Source organism: Cricetulus griseus, chromosome 4 (assembly GCF_003668045.3).
Source record: "Cricetulus griseus strain 17A/GY chromosome 4, alternate assembly CriGri-PICRH-1.0, whole genome shotgun sequence".
Taxonomy (NCBI): domain Eukaryota; kingdom Metazoa; phylum Chordata; class Mammalia; order Rodentia; family Cricetidae; genus Cricetulus; species Cricetulus griseus.
The window spans coordinates 94741376-94747144 of NC_048597.1; positions in this window are offsets into that span (position 1 = coordinate 94741376).

Sequence of the window (5769 nt, forward strand, 5' to 3'; positions counted from 1 at the left end):
TCACCACCTTCAGGGGAAGGAGGCTGGATTGGCAGGCCTTTGCTTCCCTGTGGAGGATATGACTCAGAAGGAGCTGAAGGACAGAAAAAGCCAGTATCTGGGTGGCCTCAGGCCAGTCACTTTCCACTGTGCCCGGTTCTCCTTATCAGAGAAGTCCATCATCTTTATCCAGACTGCAAAACTTCAGACGACTGCTTTTTCACTCTGTTAGGTGACAAAATGTATTGGGATGGGAATGCCAAGGAAATTTTTCTTTCTTTAAAGAAAGGATCCCATGTATCCCAGGCTGAGCTCAACTTGTTCTGTAGCTGAGGATGACTTTGCAAGCATACTCCACCATGCCTTGTTTCTACAGTCCTGGGGATCGAACCCAAGGCTCGTGAATGCTAAGTAAACACTCTATGGAGCTACATCCCAAGCACCGAGGACAACCTTGTTTGTTTCATTTTGTATATTGGAACAGTCTTGCTGCGCAGCCCAGGCTGGCATGGAAATGTGATCATCCTATCACACAGCCTCCTGAGAGTTGGAGTTACAGGAGTTCACCGTTATAGTTTGCTTTTTGGTGTGCTTCTAAGGTGGCAGGTAACACTCCAGCCAGGAGAGGTAAAGCCGTGCTAAGTCAAGTCCTTCCAAGTCAAGAGGAAGACCTTTAAGCCTAGCTCAAAGAAAATTCGAGGAGAGAGAACTGTATATGTGAAGGGCTTGAGCCACACCCTCCACTAAGCACCATGCATGGACATTTTCTTTTCTTTCTTGAGACAGGGTCTCATTATGTAACCCTGGTTGCCAGGAACTCACAGAATTCTGCTGGCCTCAATCTCCCTAGTTCTGGGATTAAAGGGGCTCCCCTCTCCCTACCTCCCTCCTTTCCTTCCTTTCTTTCGAGTGTATAAGTATAGGCATGCCTGGTACTCTCAGAAGTCAGAAGAGGGTGCAGGAGTCCCTGGAACTGGAGTTACAGACAGTTGTGAGCCCATATGTGAGTGCTGGGAACTGAACCTGGCCCTCTATAAGAGCACTAAATGCTCTTAATTGTGGAATCATCTCTCTGGCCCCTAGAGGAGCTATTTCCTACCAGTTAGGAATTATTGCTAATGGTAGAGAATGAGGCTCAAGGAGGGCATGTTAGTTCCTTTGGCATAATTGTGACCACAATGCTAGACATACCTCCAAGGAGAAAAAGGCTTAGTCTTGCTCATAGTTTCAGAGGGTTCAGCTCATGCTTACATAGCCCCACACACTTTGGAAAAACATCATGATGTAGGGAACATGTCCTTGACAAGCTTCCTTACCATGTGGTGGAAGTAGGAGGCAGAGAATGAGAATACAGAACGAGTGATGGCTCCCACTGAACTTCTTCCTGTTGCCCCAAAGTTCCCACCACTTCCAGAAGTAGAGCTGCTAAGTAGGACCGAGACCAAGTGTTGCATCCAGTGGGGGAATATTTTATATTTCAACCAAAACTCAGAACTCTGTCCTCACTCTAGAAGTGACAGCAGCAGGAGAAGGTGACAGGTACCTCAAGGAGTGAGGGACAGTCTGGGTTTGCAACCTGAGGCTGCCAGGCACAACAGGAGGACCACCAGGCACAGACATAAATTTCCAGATAATCAAGCCAGATTCCAGATCTGGGATGATTGTTTTGTTACCATAGATGGGAGGTTCCTGTGCAGATATTAATTCCACTGGGGCTGGTGAAATGGGCTGGCAGTGAAGAAAACTGGATGATAGAGAACCCGACTTTTGGTCCTCAACACCCAGCCAGTCAGACAGCTCACAACCCACTCTAACTCCAGCTCCAGGGGATCCGATACCCTCTCTGGCTTCTGTTGGCAAAAGTACTCACACATGCACAGACACCCCCACCTGCTCCCCATGCACATACATACATAAATTTTAAAAATTTACAAATTGGGGCTGGAGAGGTGGCTAAGAGCACTTACTGCTCTTGCAGAGTAGCTGGGTTTTGTTCCCAGCACTTGTGTGGTGACTCACAACCCTCTCTAACTCCAGTCCCAGGGAATCCAATACCCTCTTCTGGCCTCTGAGGGTACCAAGCATACATGTACTGCACATACATGCAGCCAAACACTCATATGCAAAAAGTCAAATTCTGGGGGAGGCATTTCAAGACAGGGTTTCTCTGTGTAGCCCTGGCTGTCCTGGAACTCAGGTCACCAGGCTCTGTGGCAAGCGCCCTGTTTTTATTTCTCATGAACTGGGGCTGGGGGAGCAACCCATGAACCTATGGCCTCTGTAAGGAAGTGCTCTAACCACTAAGCCATACCCCAGCAGTTTCTTTTTAAATTTTGAAATGACATTTTATTCATTTATTTAGAGCGTGTATGTGGTGGGGGTGGGGATGTATTGTGTGTGCAATTCTATGCTCAAACTGATCTCCATTTCACAATGCCCCCATCTCCATCTCCTGAGTGCCCAGCTTTCTCTGAAGTAACAATGGAGCTCCTACCAGGAAACAAAGGACCGCTCTGGGTAGCAGAAGGAACCCTTGCCTAGGGAAATGCATCTTGCTTCTAGAAGTCATGGAACCCTAATCTTTAGAGATCCTATGGATAGCCGGGCGTTGGTGGTGCACGCCTTTAATCCCAGCACTCGGGAGGCAGAGGCAGGTGGATTTCTATCAGTTCGAGGCCAGCCTGGTCTGCAGAGCAAGTGCCAGGACAGGCTCCAAAGCTACACAGAGAAACCCTGTCTCGAAAAAACAAAACAAACAAGCAAAAATCCTATGGATGGGAGGAGCTAAGATGCAAGGGAGGAGACACAGGCATCAGAAGGGACAGGAGCCCCTTGTGCCCCTTGTGCCCTTTGGGTCAGTACTCAGGACTTCCAGCAGGGGCCTGACTATTTCCTCAAGTCCCTTTATCACAGCTGCTATGTCTATGGCCTTAAGAGGCCACACACTAGGTACTGAGGTGTCCCAGCTCATTGTCTGCTCCACTTTCTCTTGGCAGGTTTCTGGAGTGCTCCTTCCGCCCCTGCCAGCTGACAAAGCTGTCTACAGAGGCCTTTCAAATTGAGCTACAAGCCATTACATTTCAGAAAAGCACAGATCTGGAGTCCGTGAGCAGAGCTAAGCCAGTATAGGAACAAGCAGAGCTGTAGGCCTGCCTAGTGGGGCATGGAGCCAAGGGCTTAGTCTCAGAATTGGATTATGAGAATTTGGAGCTCCCAGCCTTGCTGGCCTCTGGGACATGCGGATTACCCAGGCGTCTGGCTGGGGCCCACAGACCTTCCCACATTTCCTGCCAGGTCTGATAACAAGTATCCTCCCTCTCCTGTGACATCTGGGGGCACAGAATGCTCCATCTACCTCCCTACCCTGGTCTTTAACATCCCGCAGCCTGTCTCAGATGCCTGGAAGCACACCGCACGCATGTATCAGGGGCTTACCGTGGAGTTCTGTGGTCCACAGACTGTCAGCATCAGACTCTTCTGAGATCTTGTTAAGGATGGAGAATCATGGACCTTACCCTAAATATGGCATTAGAATCAGAGGGGGGGGGCTCCAGATCTGTGACTTAGCTAGTCCTTCAGGGAGGCCAGGCTGGTGAGATGGCTCAGTGGGTAAAGGCTCTTGCTGCCAAGCCCAACAGCTCGAGTTTGAGGGCCAGGAACCACATGGTAGAAAAGAACTGATTCCAAAAGTTGTCCTCTGACCTTCATACACATGCCCACACACATACACACAAAATAAAGAAATGCAACTTTTTAAAAAACGAGTTTTTGTTTGTTTGTTTTATAAGTCAGGGTTTCTCTGTATAGCCCTGGCTATCCTGGAACTCTATAGACCAGGCTGGCCTCAAACCCCCAGAGATCTGCCTGTCTCTGCCTCCCGAGTGCTGGGATCAAGGGTATGCATCACCACTACACACAACTTGAGGTGATTCTTTAACACTCTGAAGGAGGGAAACAAAGGCTTAAAGGATGCATATATCCACCCAAGTATGCTCCAAGCCTGCCCAAGATTCCAGTTTCTCCTCACAAATCTCCTTTGAGATCCTCCATCCCATCAGCTGTGGAAACTGACACAGTGATCTCAGGGGCTCTGTTCAACATTGTCAGGTGGCATGATCCCATCCATTGCAGTCTGCAACTGATGGTCCCTAAAGAGACCAAGCTTGCTCTGTATTATCCCACATTACATTCCGGGAAACAGGTTCTGAGAGGGCACACAGCTACTCAATGTCACACAGTAAACAAGCCCAGGCTTGACTGCTACACAGCTGCTGTCCATTTCAGGGGTTCTATCTAGCTATTCACACACTATGGGATTTCCTCCAGAGCAAAGCCCTTGGCATCACTTCCTAAGGGGAATATTCCCCACCTCCCTTCAGCAGGCCAGGATTCCTCATGCCCTGCTTAGGGTCTGTGTATGCGTCCTTCATTGCAGGATCACGACCTACAACCATATGAATGTGTTTCCACGACATCTATCTACCTGAGCAGCCCGAACCCTCCCGGAGTTAGGAGGCTGTGCCCGCCGTACAGAGTACTTCTCCGTACTCACTCTCTTCTTACATTACCCTGTCTCTCCAGTCCCCAATGTCAAAAGGGAATTCATGGTTGGAGATCTGGCTCAGTTGGTAGAATGCTTGCTTTGCCTGGATTTGATCCTCAGCCCTGCATGAACCAGGGGCCATAATGCCTTCCAGTAACCACACCAGCACTCCTGAAGTGGGGGCAGGGTGAAGGATCACAAAGTCAGGAGGTTAAAAAGCACTGATTGCTCTCCCAAAAGTCCCGAGTTCAATTCCCAGCTCCCACATGGCAGCTTATAAATGTCTGGTAACTACAGTTCCAGGGGATCCGACCCCCTATTCCAGTTCCATGGGAAGCAGGAACACACACAGGGCACAGCATACATGCTGGCAAGCAAGACACTTGCACTCAGCCAGGCGGTGGTGGTGCATGCCTTTAATCCCAGCACTCGGGAGGCAGAGGCAGGCAGATCTCTGTGAGTTCGAGACCAGCCTGGACTACAAAAGTTAGTTCCAAGACAGCCTCCAAAGCCACAGAGAAACCCTGTCTCAAAAAACCAAAAAGACACTTGCACTCATAACAATAAAATATTTTTTTAAAAAAGTTCAAGATTATTCTTGGTTTAGTGAGAGGCCAGCTGGAGACTCTGTCAGCAAAAAAAAAAAAAAAAAAACCACGTCTTATTTGGGGCTGCTGCCCAGCTAACCACAGTAGTCTCTCTTAGGCTCTCAGGTGGATCTCTGCAAGTTCCAGGCCAGCCTCGTCTACAGAGGGAGTTCTAGGACAGCCAGAGCGACACAGCAACACTGTTTTGAAAAAACAAAACAAACAAACAAAAACAAAACTCAAAAAAAAGAAAGAAAGAAGGGAAGAAAGAGGAAAAAGGAAAGGATAACACCATATTCTGGCCTATGTAATATATGAGAACAGAAATTGCTGGGTACAGAATAATTCCTCAGTCAACATATGTGGCAGGCAAGAAATTCCGTCCAATTCTGGGTGAGCCAGAGGTTCTAGGGCAAGGTGAATATTCTCTAACCAGGCCCAAAGCAAAGCACACCCCGGCTCTCTCTCTCTCTCTCTCTCTCTCTCTCTCTCTCTCTCTCTCTCTCTCTCTCTCCTCTCTCTCTCTCTCCTCTCTCTCTCTCTCTCTCTCTCTCTCTCTCTCTCTCTCTCTCTCTCTCTCTCTCTCTCCTCCTCTCTCCTCTCTCTCTCTCTCTCTCTTTTTGTTTGTTTTTGTTTTTTTTTTTTTTATTGGTTCTGAGA